Below are 20,917 nucleotides of genomic sequence, written 5' to 3'. Positions count from 1 at the left end.
AACTCCAACCTAAGTTTTAATTAATTTGTTACAACATAAGTATTATCGTTCTCCATTTTGCCATTAAAGTGTAGGACTTCCCCCCCCCCCTCTCTCCTCTCCTCTGATCAATAGCACACTTTCTCATTTAGTGCCACCTAGTGGATGGAGGACTGTACTGCCTTGTCCAGTTCAAAGTTTACAACCCACTCAGTGCCATGATGAACTCTCCAGCACACAAGGGGTGTTATCCAAGAACATGGCGAAGTGATAAACCTGGCTACGGTAACTTAGAGAGAGTGGTAAACCCCCTACATAGGTGGCCTCCTGGCGTCATTTGGATCAGAAAATGGGGACTGTGGGCACATATATTAGCTGATTTACGGCTACCTCAAGGACCACCTAACCAGGTTTGCTACTGAACCACTTTCTTAGAATAGCCCCAAGGTTACCGTTCAAGGTCAACGTCGTTCAAACTAATATAGATAGCGCTGCTGGTCAAATGCAAACGGCTGCCTGGTAAACTACCTGCCATTATCATATTTTACTAAGTTGCACTGGTACGCTCAGTCTGATAACTATCCTCTTATTATACAACTCAGTTATCGTAATGCCAGGCTTTAGGCAGGGAAACGGAAAACAGAAAGCTAAAAAACGAACTCTTTACTCCAGTCTCAGAACTTATGTTTAGCCACAAGTGGTGTTGGAAGTTGTGTTTCTGTATGTGTGCAGTTTAGTTTTGTACAAAGTGTGTGTGTGTGTGTGAGAGAGAGAGAGAGAGGGAGAGGGTGTGTGTGTGTATGCGTCAGTGGGTGTGCGTGTGCTTGTGTGTATGTTCGCGTTGGTCCATTGATCCAGGTGTGACCACTGTCATTGTCAATGGAGTGTGTTTTGACTTGCTGTTAACCACAACAGCAGAGTAACCACCCAAGAAGTACTAAATGGACGCCATGAAACCAAACTTTGTTCAGTATCGCCTGTGCTATTGTGTGTGCATGCAGGCTCCTCTTTCTAAACTCCTACTTGTCGTGATTTCAAATGCATTACTTTATCAATATCCGCATTAGAACCAAGCACACTGACCTATCAGAAAGCATTCTGAGGTTCTAGAACCCTTTTGTCCAGGTGATGATGATGATGATGTGCCGCTGCAAAACAAGCTAATACACTGAACATATCTCTGGTTGTTTTGGTCTCTCACTGTAAATTCCTCTCGTTTGTTTTTTAATATCACGTCTCATTAATGCTGTTGTGTTTTCCATTTAAGTGCTTTTTTGCAGTGTCCATTATTTATTTGATATTATGTAATATTTATTGTAACTTATTTTTAAACTGAATAAACAAACACAATCAACAGAGTTTTGGATACTGAAAGTCAATACAAGGGGGAAAAAAAGAACACCCCCACCCCCCTAAAGATGCAGTATGTGGTGCTTTGTGTGTGTGTGTGTGTGTCTGTCTGTTATAAAAATTAGTGTTGCACCGATACCGATACCAGTATCGGTGGATCGGCACTAAAATGGTGGTATCGGTATCGGCGAGTACCAACAAATAGGGCTATACCATTTACAGGTGCTTGTATGACACTTAAACAGCCTTGAAATTAGTTATTTCATAGAGGTTTGCTGGATTCACTTTGTATTAGTCTTTTTCCTGTTCCACAAAGGTAGGCAGCAGCCTGACAAAGCCATGCAATGATTTTACATCCAAATACTATGCACTACAGCCCTTCATATACATTTCAAATAGGGTGGTATCGGTATCGGCCGATACTGCACAGCCAGGTATCGGTATCGGGCCCAAAAAATGGTATCGGTGCTGATGGTTTTGACAAGACTAACACATTTTCATACAATGTAAACAACATTTGTGGAAATTTAGACAGCAGTTAATAGACATATGCAAGAATTTAAAAGATGGTCATCAGCATATAGTATATTAAGTGAGGTGACCCAATTAATAGCAGATCAGACAGCGTATGCTACTAAGTACCAATCAGCTATGGCACATGTGATGAACCACTCTGTGTGTGTGTGTATGATCTGGCTTTGGCTAAATAATGTATAGCGTGTGCTTTATGGTTGATATGTGCCATGATACAGTCTCTCTGTACTCTACTGAACTATTACTTTTGGTATCCTTTTGGTTCAGTGGCGTTTGCATACAGGATGCATGCAAGGTGCATTTGAAAACCTCTATGTGCGTGCAGTCGCCGGCAGGTGGCGGCATTGCATCAGAAAGAACGTTTTTCATTCTGAGGGTTTGGCCAGGCGGTGGCGCGTGGATCCATTTCTGAGGCGAGAGACTGAGAGAACACACAACAAGCCACCACCAGTGTGATTCGAAGTAAGCGAGTCGGTGTAGAGGACGACGAGCTTGTGTTGTTGCAGGCTTCATCGATCGTCACTTCGTCAGCATCGAACAATGGCTTTCAAAACGTCATTTGAGGTTTCTGTTTGAATTTTTTGAAAAGTAAATCGCGTACATAGCAGCAGAATGTTTAAGGAGGACAAATTTCACGAGCGCGTGAAAGCAAGTTTGAACATGCTCTGTAGCCTACTCAACAATCTACATTCGCTCACTTACATCAGCACGAGCGTGCTGGTGGTCAATGCAGTTTGCTTTCCCAAGATTTAGCTGGACTGAGACTCTGAATTGACAAGACCAGAAAATGCAATGTATATCAATATTGATGATTAGTGTGTGTACGTGTGTTGACAGTCAAGAGCATAACCTGGTGAATAAATATTAAAATGTGACGATGTTGTGTCAAAATAATTGTCCACAATTATGGCGCTATTTGGATTCGTAGTGTGAAGTTTACAATCAGACACAGGCTAATATTCTCTTGAAAGTGTTTTTTCTTCTCATCCACCGCCTAGTGACCAAGAAGAGGTAGGTCAGAGAGATTGAGTGTCAACCAGCGGCACATGTGGAGTAGTTCTAGTGGAGTCAGAGCTGACTGACTCTCACCCATTCCCCCCTCCCTCTTGCCCTTCTCTCGCTGCATGTCTTCTCTCTCCCTCTCTTTCACAGTTTGCTGCTCTGCCTCTGTGCCTGCCTGCTCTCTCTCTCTGTCTGCACTCGCACACTCGCTCCCCTACTGCTCACTCACACACACGCTCCAGTCTTGGCAGGCCACACAAAGGGGGAGGAGCTTATTGTTGTTCAGCTGCACACTCAGAGTGAGATACAGTCACATTGGCTGTATGTTGGTGAAGGTTGGTTTGCTGTAGAGTGTTGTCTTTCTTTTGTTGTTAGTGGCGCTGTGTTATTTCGAGTTATTGTTTCAATACAAATTGGCTAATCTCCAAAACTAGTCTATTTGGGATAGGACTGACTCTCCCAGGCGCCTGGTGCAGCACTGTCATGCTAAATTGCAGTACATCTATGGCGAATCAATAAACAGAAGACAGTGTAAGGGCTGGATGGACAAACATACNCAGTGTTGGGAATAACGGCGTTTAAATAAACGGCGTTACTAACGCCGTTACATTTTTCAGTAACGGGTAATCTAACTAATTGTTCTTACTGTCAGTATAACGCCGTTACAATTTCATACACTCCGTTACTGCACGTTACTGTTTTAGGGTAGCCCATGCGTCGTCACCGTGCGTTCTATTACCAAAACCTNTCCATATGGTCATATGGCCACGTTCGCCGCTGCCATTCACCCAGTAGAAGTCAGAAAGAGGGACAGTGTGAGTGTGCTGCTTGGTGAACAGTGTTTGTCTGATCCCAGGATTATGGCGTTTGCGTCCGGATAGGTGGCTACCCGCATCACCGGGGGCTGAATGGAGGGAGCGCAAGCTAACGTACCAGACTCACTTCTCTCACCCCTAATTCCTCCACCAATACCTGTATGGACACTACGACTGCATTCGCCACTACCACCGACTCACTTGAGATAGGATAAAGTCACCGAGTGAGTTTAAATGTGTGTGTGTGCTTAGAGAACATCCTTGCTTCGCATGTCGGCATCACTGCCTTCGGAAGTTTCGCCGCGGTAAACAAAGAGTGCTCGTCCGATCATTATCCTCCTCGTGAGATAAAAATGGTCCTTTAGAGTCAGAATAGGTAAATAACATGCTCAGAACTTCATCATGATTCAACTTCTCACTAACCACGATGAAATAGCTCGCTGATAATTCGCTGATAACAACACAAACTCAACTCGCACGCTTCGAGACAAAGACGCAAAGTGGCTACTTCCGCATTTTGTGGTCGCGTCACAGGTCGCGTCTTTTACTGCTTCACGACTCTGTGAACTACAAAATGACGTAATCGTAGTCTTATTTGAAAGGGTAGCATTTAGTAATAATTAGAATGTAAATACTACATTTAGTAGTAATTTAAAGTTGGATTTAACATGCACATTTTCAGTTAAATTTAAATAAGCCTAGGCCTATTAAAATGTCTTATGCTTTGGTTTNTTATGTTGCAATAAATTGTTGTTTGTAACGTCACCTGTCTTTACCGTCCTTCTCTATGTGGTTTATGAAACATGGTCGGGGGGCGAGTAACGCAATAGTTACTTTTACTGGTAACTAGTTACTTTGATACCAGAGTAACCCAGGAAGTAACTCAGTTACTTTTTTGGAGAAGTAACTAGTAACTAGTTACTTTTTCAAAGTAACTTGCCCAACACTGTACATACTGTCATAATTAGGTCAAATGATCTTCTGGAAAAACATCACAATCTGCTAACCTACTTAGCCTACTAGGCTTGTCCTCCACTCCAAAGCCTTGGATAGCCACAGACCCACATGTAGATATGAAGGGCACAGTAGCCTGCACATGCCTCTTACTTACCAAAGATACAAAAAACTAGCCAAAATTGTTTGGATGGTAGATTAGGAAGAAAATGTTTATGAAACAATGATACAAAATTGCATTAGCGTCGGACCGCCCTCTATAGGTCATGTGTGGAATTACAACAGGGTAGACATTTTAGTAGCTGAGGAGGAAGGACAGAAGCAGAAAAACAAAATGGTGGATTCAATTGAAGTTTAGAAGCAAACACTTTGTTATTACTAAAAAAAATAAGCAATGAAAGAGTCAGTGATGTTGACATACAAATAGAATGGCCCATGTAGATGTGTTTCCCCCTTCATCTATCCATGTCAGAAACAACTGCATGCGGTAATTCAAGGTAGGTGAAGTATGAGTATGACAGACACGAGCGGTGTGGGGGATTTCTTCTTTACTTTTGAAAACACATAAAACACACATATCTGTACTTGAGAAAAAATAAACTAATACATAAAATAATCAGTGAATATAGCCATTAAATATGCTCTGAATGCAGTAATGACTGCTAAATTATGATTCAGGGACTGAAGTAGATAGCCTAATAATGCCCTTTCCATGTTTGAGATGCTTGTTTTTTTTAGTATGCTACTGGGTCTGAACAGCATACACCCTTGGTACGAAAGCCTCTTGCTAGAACTCCTCCTACCCAACCGGGTTTAAGACTACCCCTCCCCCATCGGCTCAGCTGACTGTCTCTCCCGCCTTTGTGTGTGAGTGTTCCACATGCAGTTGAGTTGCTTATTTGCGTTGGTGGTTTTCAATAAAGAAATGTAGGCATACGTGACCTTCCTCAACAAGATATGAAGTGAATTATTACCACCATATCTGAGTTAGTATCAAAGACGGTCAATACATCGCGTACAGCGCGATTTTATGCGTTACGATTTCATCTCGCAAATGACCCCCCCCCTCTCCCCCTCCGAGATGGGAGAACCGGGTCTAGTCGCGTGGGGGAAGGGATGCAGGAAAATATCATTCTTGGACAGTGTGACTGTAAAAATCAGGTGGAATTGTGAATCGGTGACAATATCACCGTGCATTCCACATTGCAAAGAAATGTGTGATGAACAGAACACCCATGAAGACAGAATGGGAAATGTGCACAACTCACAATCCGCAATCAATTAGCAGGGAAACCACTTGCTGTTTTGTGCCATTGTCACAGCCTACATCAGAGCAATCTCTCTCACAGACCGTCAAATCAACGAATAAGTCATGACATTTTCTGAACTAGCCTTTGTCACATATAGCCTATGAGACATTTACAAATAAACTATGGCAGAATTTGACAGCACCCTGGCCCTAGTGAACTTCATGTTATACTACAGCGCCTGGATATGCATGGAACCAGGTGTAATGTAGGCTAATTTGACAAAGACTCTCAGGTAACTTCATCAGTAGGCTATTGCACACGCTGTCGCGAGCTTTATCGTAAGAAATTCTTACAGAAAAAAAGAACTCGAAGAAGGCAGGTGGGCGGTGCTTATTCTCGCTTGTCTCACACGCGCTACTTGTGTGCATGAGAACGAAGCCCAACCTCCAACAGTTTTCCCGGCTTTGAGGTTCTTCTCTTGTGGCAAAAGAAGGGAACGCGGGACACTCGTGAAAACAAACCAACGTCAAGTACCATCATCACCAAAGTCTTCGGTAAGTCTCATCACAGTTTGTTTTGCGAAGTGACTAGTTCGCTGTCTGCACTGACTGTAACGATTCTGTTACAGAATGTGCTATCAGAGTAAACATAGCGGCTCCGTCCGCGTGCACTGTGTGTTTCCAGCAGTAGACTGATCTCGCTGAGTTGATCTCCCAAGTAACACCCGTCTAGTTGAAGTGTTACGGCGTAACGTCACTACATTTGCCCTGGTCTTTCGCCATGACTGCTGTGATTGTGAATAGTGTATAATTGACTGAGCATATGATTTAGTAATGGCTTTCTCACGACTGACAACTGTTTGGGGGTTTATGTTATGTAGATGACTGTTCCGTTACTGACTGCAACCTATGTGACATCTTGCTGGTTTGCTAGTCAGTTGGGATATATTAGCTAGTTTGGGAGCTAGCGAGTAAAGAACATGGTGCAAATTGATATGGTTGCACATCTTAAGTGCTGGCTGATAAAAAATAAAGTAAGTTAATATCAAATATTTATTTTAACACTGATTCACAGAATGTAATAAATCAATGTAGGCCTATTGTTAAGTCATAGCTTAAAACCTTATAATATGAAAATTGTACTTGTTACACATTGTCATGGCGACACAGCTGTGTGGTTTTTTTTCATTAAATATAGTTTTAGAATTATTGAGCCCATTTTATTTTTTTTATTTTATTTTTTTAAATAGTTTGTTTCAATGCAGATTAGTCTTGCTGGGGCTAGTGTTAAAGTGACTAGCAGGTGTCAATGCTGATGGAAACCAGGGTTGCCAGATGAGGCTGATGATTTCCAGCTCAAAAAATGCTCAAAACCCGCCTAGAAGCACAAAATCCCGCCCAATTCTATTGATTTCTATGGCAAAAATTGGGCGGGTTTCTCTGCTAAATGCCATTTTGACCCGCACACGGCCATTCTAAGCAGCCCAATTGGGCAGGAAACAGCCCAATCTGGCAACACTGATGGAAACCCGCTAATCTGTGTTGTTGCCTGAGTTGAAAAAGGCATGCATGTAAAAATGTTTTGTGTAACTGTCCTGTTATTTACATTGCTACCATTAGCAAAACCTTACATAAGCTACCATGTCACATCTGTCCATATATAGGCAATTATTTAATTGTTGTCTCTTGCACACGTAACGCTTATTACTAGCAAAGAACACATACAAAAAAAGAACACAGGGTTGTTAATGTAGCACACATCCCCAAGAACATGCGATATAGTGTATTTTTTTTATCACCTCTGTAGATATTTTTCATCACTCCCTCAGCTTTATCTGTATGGTACAGTCTGCAGCTGCCAGTACTTTTCCGCTCCTGCGACTGCACTTCCTCAGTAGGCCACCATGTGGTCGGATGGGGGTGGGGCATGAAAGTTGTTGCACGAACAACATGCTGTACTAACGTCGTTGAGTAGGTAGTATATTTGGTTAGCTTGAGAAAGTTTGTGCAAGCGTGTGCCTGTGTGTTTATGGCCGTATGTATGTGCAGTTTGTATCAGTGCTGACTATTAAATCCTTCAGTACAGACCTACTCTGCTTCACTTTCTCTTGTTTTACTTTGACAAAAGTGTCTTATTCTGCCTGCTAGCTGCGCCTGAAAGAGAGGTGTTTTCCCACACCTCAAGCGTTAACAAGATTGCATCGAGATTCGATGCAAAGGGATCGGGGGGATATAGAAGAAAAACTCACACATGGATTTGCAAACAATAATATTTCATTTTAACACTCCATCAGCAAATAGTGCATGCAGGGTTTTTAACGTAACACGCATAGCTGCTATCAAGTCATTCATTCTTAAATTATTGTCTCTGTGTCCCCCACCCCCCCAATCATCAGCATCATCACCACTGATAGCCTAAACTTTCCGACTCATCTCTCAGTGCCGCATTGATAAGGCCTTCGGTCTAACACAGTCACCAACTCCTCGTGTTAACTTATCTGAGTTAAGTTTACACATGTGCGATACTATGCCATGAGTCCACAACTTCAGTAGAAAAAAACATTGCAGGACTTGAAATGCAAGCCATTCAAAAGCTAACATTGAGACAGAAAACAAAATAAGATGCCTGAAAGGTAGGCCTAACTTACAACTTCATTGGTTTTACTTGTCAGGCAAGCACAACAGTGCTCCTACCAAGACAAAAATGCAACACTTAAAAAAAAAAAAAAACTCACCCGTATGAGTAATAAGGCATTCATTGAAATAATCGGTAAAAAATTCAAAAGTATATTAGAGTAATTGAATAGAGAAGCGTTCTGCAAAATGCCTGCAACGTGCAATGTAAAAAAAAGCCCTAAAGCCTGTCCGTTGTCAACGTTTCAGTTAATACTAAAATTGTGTATTATGGAAGATGGCTGGTCAGATAGGGAATATTAATGAATGATATACACCACCAATTGGATTTGAGAAAGCACTCTGAACACACTATGGGCAGATTCTGTGGTGGAGTCAGTCTGTGTCAATTTTACTTCAGTGTTAACGTTCACAAACTCACGCACAAGACCCCATGTTCTCACTCGGAAACCTTCTGGAGACACACTTTCTGACAATGCCAAAGGAAGGAAACATGTTTGACACAGTTCACAGAACACACACTCTCTCTCTGTGCATAGTATGATTTAGGCAATTAGCCTACTAGGAATAAAAACAAATTGAAATTGCGTCTCTCTCCATCACATGCAAAGACCTCTATACGCAGGACTGACAGTAACAGGACAGACATTGCAAGTGCAAGACACGACCAGTTACACTCTGAAGCTGACAATATAAAGCTGACTTCACTTTACTATAGTATTGCACATTTAGGCAGTTGCATCTGTGCCTCTGAGCTAACTGAAACCCGGTAGTGGAGGCTAGGCTAGGCTAGTACCCTGCCTCCTGAGAATGCAGGCAGACCGTGTGCTAACTGCACCCACTGAGGCAGGCAGTCCTCCTCCTGTGCAGGCAGAGGATGTTCTAGGTCAGGAAACCTCAGATGGAATATGGATCTCTGGTGGTGTTGGTGGTAGTGAAACGCACAAGCAACCACTAAACTGGAGGCCATTATTTTGCGAGGGGGAGGAGGGGAGGCTGCACGCACCACAGTGCGGGGGAAGGTTGCAAGTGCAGGGGAAGGTTGGCTAGGCTAGTTCTGTCCCAACTAGTAGTGTTAATGATATGGATGTTGAGTGAGGGTGTGAGTGACCAGTCAAGTCTATTTAGTTTGCATAGATTGAGAATATTAACACCTACAGCTGTGCTCTGCGTCTGTGCAAAGAGGCTGTATGGGGAAGGTGAGGGTATCGAATGAGTGTGTGTCTGGTTATATTTTTGGCACAGTTTCGCTACCCTATGATATGATCTGAGCGCATATTTGTAGAGTGCAATATTTTTTTTCGCGAACAAACTGACAAACCGCGAAACAATGAAAAAAAAAAAAGACTTCCGGAAAGGCTCAGCAGAAATCTAGAACCTCATGTGGGGAAAAAAGCACATTGAAAAACATTGGAAAGTCCACAGAAATGACAAATGACACATTTGCCATTCTCCATCTCTAGCTACCAGTCAATAGGAGAAACTGAGCGAGCAGCTATTTTCACCCCTCCTTCCTGTCTCTGCCTCAAACAGGTTAGAACCGGTTCAGACTGGTTGCAGCATAGCAGCTTCCTGATTGGCTAAGCATAGATTAACATAACAGGAAGGTGGTTGGGGTTGATTGATGCAAAGAGCATTACCATATACGTTTTGCTGCATAATGGAAATAGTTGTACTGTATAAATACTTAAATAACAGACAATAACTTAATTAATTTAGGTTGGCTCTCTGATTATTTAGCAATGCATAGGAGATGAACGCTTTAGGCAGTGCCCTACCATATAGTTTAGCTGGTATAGCCAGGGCTCTAAATTAACACCGGCCAACTAGATAAATGCTGGTGAAAATTCAGTTTGGCTTGTAGAAAAGAACTTACTAGCCACACTGACCTAGGTGAGTGTGCATTTGGCCTGTAAGATTAACATAGACGTCTACTAGCCACTTTGTCTGGTGGTGAAAAAGTTTAGAGTCCTGGGTATATCAGATGTCATGTTTTTGCTCCTGTGAAAGACCAGTGACTGTTATTTTTCTCTCTGTAAATAAACACTTGTCATTGGGTTATGCTGTAAGCTAGTCACATGCCTCTTGTATGCTCATTAGTTTCATGACTGTACGGCAACAGGTTTTCTAGTTTTAGTCTGTGCTAGCCTAATTGCCTGTTTTCTTGTGTATCCACCAAGCTCAATCTGGCACAGGATAGCATTCATAAAGCTACTGCATGACAGCATTTCTTAACAGTTTTTGCTAATGCTGCTGGTTCAACGGAGCCATTTTAATCATAGGCTTTTTAGCACACATGTGCTATTACTTAGGCTGACGTCCTCTGGTATGTTGCATCTGTTGGTAGCAGGGGCCAGCCAACATGACTTAAGCTTAAGTTAAATATTGGCAATTGGCAATTTGGGATGGTACATGTTCTGTCAAGATGAATTCCTTCTCTTTTCTCATTCTTTCCCCCCCCTTTTTAATAAACATTTATCCAATTTCTGTGTGAAGAGGATTACAATAAGGCTATGCACCACAGGTGCATTGCGCTGAAACTTAATATAAGTTCTTACAATTAGGATGCATTTTGAAGAGTAACATAATCTAGAGATTTATGGTTGATTCTGCAGTGCTACATAATAAAGATGTGATCCCTGCTTGATATGACAGATACAAACACATGGTGGCATTTTGCCTGTCAGATCTTTGCCTTCAGAGTATGGCAGTTTGGGCACCCTCTTCATAAAGTAAAATTAAGATGCCATACAGTGTAAAATAAGGAATAAAAGTTTACATTACATTTGCTGGAGGCCGTAGAGTTTCAGTGCTATAAAATATTAATGCAGACAGATGCTGACATGCTGAGCCACCGTATGGTGTGCTAGATCTCAGGAATATGGCCTGTGTTGCATAAAGGTTGCACACCTTTTTTATGCTAAGGCCCTGGAAAATTACTTTATTTGTGATTTTTTTTTTGGGGGGGGGGGGGATGCCTGGAGAAGTCCGTAGTAATAGAGTAGATATGCTTTATTTATCCTGGAGGAATGAAGGCCCCAATCAAGCTAATACATCATACAAATATCACATACATATTTAACCACACATGATGTCTACCTAATACAAATCTCTTGGATAAGATCTTGGGTTGGATCTTTTGAAATTTGTTTCTTAACACTGATAAACTGACGAACAGTTGATGTTAATTTATTCTTCTCTGATTACCATTTTAATTAAGAAGTTATTGAGCAATTGTACTTTTTTCCCTCTTCTTTTTTTTATTTATTTATTTATTATTATTTTTTACCATGAAATCGCTATAGTTCCTTAATACACCAACCAATCAAACAAGCAAACAAATGACCACCCATTTGGATCAGTGCAAGCTGGGCAAACAAAGTGGGAACATTGGAAACAAAAGCCTGTCAGTCTCCCATTGACCTTGTAGTAACTTACTCTCCTCAGCATGGGAATAGTTGCATCCTTTAAAGGTCACATTGTCTGTGAAGGTCAGAGCATGACATTATATTTTCGGCGTCTTGAAATAGATTGGGAATACTAGCACAAAAACAGTATTAAGAAGTGACTGCTCACGTGTGGTCAAAAGTACAAGCTCCCAAGTACCTCGCTGCGCAGTGCAGACTTTGAACAAGGTCATTGCAGGTCGTTTTTAAAAGTTATGGTGAAAGTTCACCGTCACTCTGTGCAGCATTGAAGCCATGGCCAGGGGCTGGCTACACACTTACAAAAAGATGTTGACAAAACGTGAACAAAATAATTGCACAAGTTCCACAAGTTGTTCTTGAACTGTGACAATCTCTGCAGGGTTTTTGTGGGCCGTTGTCTCACCCTTGGAACATAGTAAGCTATGTCCCGTATTATTTGTGAGGATGACTGGTAGCCGTTATATTTATATAATTTACTATATATAAATGTAAATATTTCTTTGAGGGGTGCCATCACGAGTGATTATAATACTCACTATGATGTCACTTGTGCTGGATTTTAACACAGTTCTACGGCATCTGTAGAATGGCTGGAAGGACTGGCATCTGAAACAAACACACAAAAAACCCGAAAACAAAACAACAATCCCAACAGCAACCTCCCGTCGGCCATGTTGTGTTTCTGGGTCATTATGAGAAAAGCAGGACGGGGGAGGGGCGTTAGTGCAGTTCCCTCTAACAGCCAGCTAGGCCTCCTACAGGAAAGACAGCCAGCTAAGTTAGGCCTTCTAAAGCAGGGATGGGAAACGTTTTCATTCAAGGGGCTACTTCAAATTTAGGGGCCACTTCAAATTTGCTAAAGCCCCCAAAGGCCGTACTATGAACACAAACCAGGATATTCGCCTGTACTTTAGGCATATATTGAAGGTAGCTACCTTTACAACAGAGTGAGAAGTCCGCACACTCAGAATCCTTTTTGTCTACCTTTACATCAGACCCTGCCGTTCAGTAGGTCCCCCGAAAATATAACTTAATGGTGTTGAAAATGTAATTTCTAACATTTCTTTACAATACATGTCATATTTCATGTGAAACGGCACATCATTAAAATTGTCAGGGGCCGGGTAAGATGGCCTCAAGGGCCCTGAGACATAAGCTTAGGTTACCCACCCAAGTACTAAAGGAAATACAGAAGGTGGTCAGTTATTTGTTCCACAAAAGGGTTTGGCATGGTTGTCAGAAGGCCAAAATGAGGACTCTTTTTGATGTCAGAAGAGGGCCTACAAGGAATTTGTCCAGAGCATTAGGATATGGATCATTGTCTCTGTCTCTTAAACCTTCAGTGTCTGTTGGTCAAAATGTGCCCCTGAATCAGATCATGTTTCTTTGACTTTGATTCTGTGTCACCGTTGCTATAACCTTGGGTTAGCTTCATAGATGGTACCCTCAGTATCCACTTTGACCATCAGAGCAACGGATACATTCTTGAAACTCTGGTAGCGCGGCCCAGAAATGCCAATCATCAATTGAATGCACGAAAACGTATTATTATTTTTCAAGTACATTTTAAAGTTGTGCCAAACTGTCTTATTTGTGTCCTGTCTATATTATGATTATACAGTACAGCACCCCCTAGTGTTGCAACAGCGCCACTGTCAGGGCATGCCAGTAATTTTCCACTCTGTTTTGGTTTGGTCTGCTGTGCTGTGTGCTTGTCGCTGCTGGTGGGGGAGGGGAGGGAGAGGGAGATGGGAGGAGCTCCTGTGAACTGTTGGTTGTAGTTGGGCTGCAACGGGTGCAAAGTGCTGTAGCTATTTTTCTGTTTTCATCGGCAAGTTGTTACTATATTAAAAAAATAAAAAAAATAAAAACATTACCAAATGAAACTGTGATATGTACAGCAGATGGAAACTTAGCGCGGTTAGATGAAAGAAGAGCAGTTAGCGGTTTGTGATGCTATTCCATATTATGTGAATGTAACCTGAAAGGGGGGGGGGAGGAATCAGCATTCTAACAGAAGAATCAAAAACAGGCGCCGGGTGTTCCGGACTAGCATAGCTGGTGTGCTGAGTGTGGACGTGGTACAGTCCTAATACCAAAGCGCACTGACATTCCCAGCACACTCTAACATTACCACCCCTCCCCCACTGTCCTATCCACACACACACACACACAGAGGCAGGCGTGAAGCTGCTCTCGACTTCCCCCCTCCTACAGACACATGACTGCTGTCCAAGTCTTAAGGCCAATGATCGTGGCGGGAAGCTTTTTTTTCTCTTTCTCTCTGCCCTAAGCGCCAATGTTCATATAACCTAGCCTACCGTGTAATTGTAAAACAGCAAAACTGTTGCAAATTGTCATGTCAATTGGGCAATAGATTTACAATGTGGGGATTGATCAAGTAAAAAATGTACTAAAATATTAATGACCCATAACAATAACAAAAACAAACATACTCATACTAACTATGATTGTGGGAAGATTATACAACATAGTCATACATTACTAAGAAACATAGGATCCTTGGCGGGAAGGTCATTAGTTATTTGTCCTGCTCCCTACCAGTCAACTATGCCTCCAACTGAAAAGAGCGAAGATGTTTGGTTATTTCTAACATGAAAGAGCCACAGTTTGAGGTCAGAAGGACCAAATGTGGTGTGTTTTCAACGTCAGAAGGCCTATATGGAATTTGCTCAAAGCAGTGGGATATGGGTCATTGTGATCAAGTCTAGGTTGTTTTGCCCTTCAGTCTCTCTAGGTCAAAAAGGACACTAGGACCTGATTGTGTTTCTATGGGGTTAACGGTGTTATCGTTGCTATAACCTAGGGCAGTGTTTCCCAACCAGGGGTACATGTACCACTAGGGGTACGCGAGCACACTGCAGGGGGTACTTGAAAAGATATTATTATAACAAATGTATGGAGCAGTCACATCAGGACAGGGAAAGCGATATAAAACATGAATTAGGGGGTACTCATGGCACAACAAAGAGGTTAAGGGGGGTACGCGAGACAAAAAAGGTTGGGAAACACTGACCTAGGGTTAGCTTTAGGATTTTTAAAGATCGTGCCCTCTGTATCCACCATGATCATCACAGTAACAGAAAAATTCTTGAAACTCAAGAAGGGTGGCCCAGAAATGTCAATAGTCACTTGAATGCTGTAACAGCTGGACTCTGTCGGTTATTAAATTGCATAGTTTTGTCAAACTATCTTAATTATGTCCCGTCTACATTATGATTATACAGTACAGCACCCCCTAGTGTTGTAACAGCGCCACTGTCAGGGCATGCCAGTAACTTTCCACTGTTCTGGTTTTGTCTGCTTTGCTGTGCTGTGTGCTTGTCGCTGCTGGTGGGGGAGGGGAGGGAGAGAGAGATGGGAGGAGCTCCAGTGAACTGTTGGTTCTTGTTGTGCTGTAACGGGTGCAAAGGGCTCCCTGTAGCTATTTTTCGTTTTTTATTGGCATATTATTACTATTTTTTAAAGGAAAAAATAATAAAAGCCAAAAAAACAAAACAAATAAAGTTATTTGTGTCACATGTTGTAGCTAGTATGTAGAGGGAAGCTTATCGTGAAAGCGATTAGAGTGTGGTCTTTGGTAGCTGTAAGTTGTTGCAGATTATTCGCAGCTATCCTGAAGAGAGAGGGAGAAAATCAGTATCCTAACAACAGTAGAACCAGGCCGCGTAACAGCCATACTGTTCCGAACTAGCATAGCATACCATAGTGTAGTGTGCTTAGTGTGGACTAAGGAGTAAGGACGTGGTTCAGTCCTAGCACAACCACAACACCCTCTCACATTGCCTGCTGTGCGTCCCTTCCCCCACTCTTCCTCCCACACACACACACACACACACACACTGACGCAGACGCCGGAGCAGGCGCTAGGCACGCCCTCTAGAGCTCTAGCTGCTCTCAACTTCCCTCCTCCTCCTCCTCTTTCAGACACGTGACTGCAGTCCGACTGTTAAGGCCAATAATCGGTGGCGGGAATGCTTTTTCTTTTTCCACGTTCTGTGTGCGGCAATGTTCATATTACGTAGCCTATTTCACAATTAGGGCAAGAGGGCTAAATGAAGCCTTTGCAAACAATCTACAGGAAAATGGAGGTAAAACTTGGGAAAACGATGAAATAATAAACAGCTATTTTTTATTTACAGGCTATTTGTTTATTTATAAACACATGGACTTACTAACTATAGTAAGACTATAACTAGGGGGAAGATAATGCCCAACATGCTTAACATTACGGCCTAAGACACAGGACAGGACTAGGTTAACTTTGCAGACTAGTTAAGCAGAATTGCAATGTGCATTTAAGTTATCATACAACATGTACTAGTTAGATATGATGCGTTCATTTAGAACAAAAAGGTGGCATTTTCTCAAGAGGGTCTGCCTGTAAAAAATGTGGTGTGTAATAGTGGTGATAAGAGGCCTAGTATGAGTTGCATTTGATATAAATATATTGATGATCTTATAATTTAGAAGCCGCTTACGAGTGTGATATTTTTGAAAACGCATCAGTTTTGGCCGTTCAGTTTACTCGTTTACACGTGTACAATGCACATTTAGGGGGCTAAGACTCACCTGTCACAATGGAGTTTTTATTTTTATCCGCAAATATGTCCGCATACATATATGATAACCAGCACTTAAAACATAATGGTTGTTACAACCACTTCCATGTCTAGTGTCTAATAAATGAATCAATTGATTTTGAGGCTGTTTATATCAAGCACCTCTGTATTGTAAGCTGTGCCATCTGTCATACCTTGGTAACACATTGAAATTAGGGGGGACTTAAGGTAGGACATAATTGGCAGCACACAAAGCAGGTGGTGGAAACACTAATTGGCTAATTCATTTGTCTCTGAAAAACAGTGTACGGATTCCACTTGAGGTTTTCAATCAGAAATTTCTTCACGTGTAACAATCAAGGATAAAGACATTGGGAAAGGCTGGAAGAGACACAAAATATCAAACCAGCTAATAGATTTGCTTACTCTGTTTATCCACAAATCTCAGGAGTCTTCTCTCATTTCTGGAGGACTTGTTAGGTAGTGAACTGCCTTGATCATGCTGACTGATGGGGAATAATGTCACTGACCGGAAGACTTTGTTATTGCTAGAGGGAAAAATGTAGACCATCATGTAGGCCCAAAGTAAGCATCAGGAATTATGTATTTAGCTGTAAGACATGGGAAACACACTTAAAACCTACCCAAACTTGTATTTCCAGGGTCATGAAAATTATCGTTATAAGAGCAAGATATTTTTATGATTATGTTTAATTATAAGCTTAATAATTAATGAGTGTTTAAATATTTACGAATATTTGTAACAGTACCAGAATGGTGATGAAAGTCATTTCCATGCATTTACACTTTAGGAATTTGTCCCACTGTCCCCCCAGCATCTGGCATATTCCTGATCAGAATCTGTCAATCAAAACAACCCGCCTCTGGATTTTTAAATCCCACCTCTGGTCATTCATGAGTTTAAAATTCATGGCTACATGCAGCACACGAATGATCCGTCACGTAACCTTGCATGTTGCTAGCTCATGCGGTTTGAGTACTACAGAGTTATAGAATGCGTTACGGAATAGCTATAAGGTCTGTCTTGTTCTAAAATCCCATTTTCGGGGGCGCTGTGACGTGGTGCGCTAAGCCCCTCACATAAGGGTTTGCATGCTCAGGGGCACCCAGGTTCGAATCCGGCCTGGGTCATTTCCTAACCCTACCCCACCTCTCTCTCCACATTCACTTTCTGTCACTCTTCTCTGTCCTATCCAAAATAAAGGCACAAAAAGCCAAAACAAAAATCTTTAATAAAAAACCTCCCTTTTCTGTTTCTGCTGGTGATTCCATTCACCTTACCGATACACTGTAATTCATAGCCTAAGGAATTGGCAACCAGTGCAGTGGCCTCCTCCCTTGGTGACAGAAGTGTTTCCACAAGCTACCATGCATAGTACATTGTGTACCAAGTAATCATCCGGGAGACTCGCTAGGCACCCATTGGATAACACCAGAAGAGAAGGGTTTGCAAATTTCTCTGAGAATGTAGAGATGTGATGGTACTGAAAATCATTAGTCCTCATTACACACTCGGACCCAGTAGTTACACACATGCATGCGCACGTACACACACACACACACACACACACACACACACACACACACACACACACGTGCGCGCACGCGTCTTGGAATTATTTATTTCTAAACAAAATGATTTAGTAAAATATTATTAAACATGACAATTTGCTAAGATGCTTATATCCTTTCAATGCCCCAGTTTTCTACAGCATTTTTGAATACTGTATTAAAATAGGATTGTTATTAACCTATTTAATTGAAGCATGTTTATGCCAAATTACTCCATGTCAACGCTGCATGCTAACCAAAAGGAAAATATAGGCCCACTGAATAGTGTGCAGGCAATTTTTTGCAAAGCATAGCTGCCTGTTTTGAGCCAAGAATTTATCATTTTGAAGTATATGGTCAGCCAAATTACTCCATGTCAACGCTGCATGCTAACCAACACTAAAAATAGAGGCCTACCCAATAATATGCTGAGCATTGAGGATGTAAGGCAGCCAGGCAGTTAGCCCTTTGTCTCTGGCCCCTGCAATACCAGGGTTGGCCACCAGAGTGCTGGCAGCCATTTTGTGTTGCCTGGCTGTGGAAAAAAAGTAGCCCAATGCTTACTATGCAGGAGAAGCAGGAAAGAAAATGGCACAAAAATACAGTAATGAAGCAGGATGTGTGAAATGACAACAAGGATAATCTTTTTCAATAAATATTTCATTTTTAAAAAAATGATTTGTGATTGGTGATGATTCCTACCCAGGCCTCACACAAGCAGGAGGAGAGCATTTGAGAACTTTTTTGTTTCTGCCAAAAGAAAATTTAAAAAACAACAACAAGAAATTGCCACAAACATAAATTAAGCTTGTTTCACTGGGGGGTTCCAAACTATGGTCTATGTTTAGTTTCTCAAATTCATTGATTGATTGGTGAGAATTTCCAGTAAGGCCTCAATTGGCACCTTAGTAATAGCTTGTAGCACTGTAGCAATTGTTCCTTACCAACCATTGAAATGCAAAATATGTACTGGTAACCGTTTGTCCTTCCAGACTTATACTTGTAGATATAAGCTTAGCCTAAGCACCAATGCATAGCCAAATATGTAGATGTAGTGTGCAATGTACAGACTAATGCACTGGAACTGTGTAGGAACAATTGCACACAAGTCCCCAGCACAAAACACTGATGGGGACCCCCATACGACCTACCAAGATCATAGTAGGGCCCCCTCCCCCACCAATACGGGAGGGTCCTGGGCCCAGGGGCAAATGCCCTGCTTGCTTAACTAAATCCCTGCTCTTGAACTAGACCGAGTTTCACCCACACCCACTCCCTCAGGTCACAGTGCACAGATTTTGCTAAATTATTGCTCAGGCATACTAGCAGATATGGCGTGCACAGCTTCCTTGTCAAAATGGATCATCTAAAACCATAGCTTCCATGCTATGTCAGGAGTAATGACTTGATTCCTATGCAGTCCGGAGACAAGATTTTTTAAATCTTATCGGTTAGCAAGGTAAACATGGTGTCTGTTTGTGTAATGCTTTAGGTAGTCAGTTAGGCAATACATTAGTATGCCATTTAGATTTAATGGTCCCAAAATATCACGTTAAATAGGTAAATTGTATGCAGGTGTTGGTGTTATTTACTCGCGTCTCTTTTACCCAATCAGTAAATTTTGAGTAACTGACATTTCATTGGAATTTAAAATAGCAATACATTTAGTTTTCACTTCTTTTTATATTCCGAAAGTGCAGGGTAGTACACATGGACATTCACTGATTCAAGATCTTTTAGCTGAGCTATCACACGATGAAACTCTTGAGTCATCAAAGTCAGTGTCAAAGAGTGACTCAGCATTTCTCGTTTTGAAAAATATTGGGCCCTAAATTGTGACAAAACAAAGCAACCTCCCTCTGTAGTTCAGTTCACACACAAGACTGTTCAGCCTGTTCGAGAGTTAGGACATAGAACACTGCTCAGCTTCTGCTCTCTCAGTTTTCTGCTCCTTTGCCGCGCGTCAAGTGTACACTGCTCTGCTCTGCTCTGCTCCTCCACACACCGCTCCACTCCGCTTTGCATGTCTCAGGGTGTCTGACTGAGACACAGTGCCCGTGTGCACACTTGGGTACCCATATCAGTCAGATATTATAAAGTACAGCAACCTGGGAACCTGTAGTAAGAATGGGAGGACTTTCATGTGAACACCTGGTGGCAGTAACAGCAACAGCTGCCGCCATTTTGTGTACTCGTACACTGAACGAATGAACGTACAACAGTGAGTTTCTCTGCTGTATGACTTTGATTGGATCACTTCTTTTGGAAAAGCACTGTAATATTAGTATTCTTGAAATGCAGCTAGATGTTAGTACACTGAAGAAACAACTCCGTCTGTGTCCAAAATGTTCACTTTTCACGGCTTCTAAAGAGCATTTCATAGGGTACGTGTGTCATTGCTGCGTTCCCTGTCTTGAACAACTGAGCATGGGATTCGCCTCTTGTTTCTCTCTCAGTCTCTGTGCAGCGGATTCTGGTCTAGTCCATAGTGCATCATCCCTCAATTCTTGCTGTCTGGCCCAGGGACCCGTGGAGTCATAATCCGTCCCTGTGTGTCTCAGCCTGCTCCATTTCTGATGCTAGTGTGGTGGTCTCGAGGGCTGGATCACTGAGGAATATGACTTATCAGCCTTTGTCCTCACGTGTGTGGTCAAGCCCTATGCAGACATAGGGGGACAAACAGGTCAGTTGTCTCAGGGAAGAGGTATTTAGGGGTGGGGGTTGTTGGTGGCACTTTTACATGAATTTGTCCTGGGTCTCGCCAAGGCTGGCCCTGGTGAAATAAGGTAGTTTCGAGAGCGGATTGGCTAGACCAGC

The 20,917-nt window shown here is 42.1% G+C and overlaps 1 protein-coding gene across 3 annotated transcripts in view; it reads left to right on the top strand.

The window, feature by feature from the left end:
- Positions 1 to 6,264: 6,264 nt before the first annotated feature.
- atf7ip (activating transcription factor 7 interacting protein) overlaps positions 6,265 to 20,917 on the top strand; it is a 52,122-nt gene continuing 37,469 nt past the window's right edge. For 2 of the 3 annotated variants that reach the window (XM_063199347.1, XM_063199329.1), the window contains exon 1: positions 6,266 to 6,438. The gene's annotated coding sequence lies outside the window, so the exon portion shown is untranslated. Of the gene's footprint in view, positions 6,439 to 20,917 lie in introns of all 3 variants that reach the window. The other variant, XM_063199357.1, reaches the window with a different exon arrangement.

Source organism: Engraulis encrasicolus, chromosome 1 (genome assembly GCF_034702125.1).
Source record: "Engraulis encrasicolus isolate BLACKSEA-1 chromosome 1, IST_EnEncr_1.0, whole genome shotgun sequence".
NCBI lineage: Eukaryota > Metazoa > Chordata > Actinopteri > Clupeiformes > Engraulidae > Engraulis > Engraulis encrasicolus.
The sequence above is the reverse complement of the archived record's forward strand: the minus strand, read 5'-3'. Positions and strand labels throughout refer to the sequence as shown.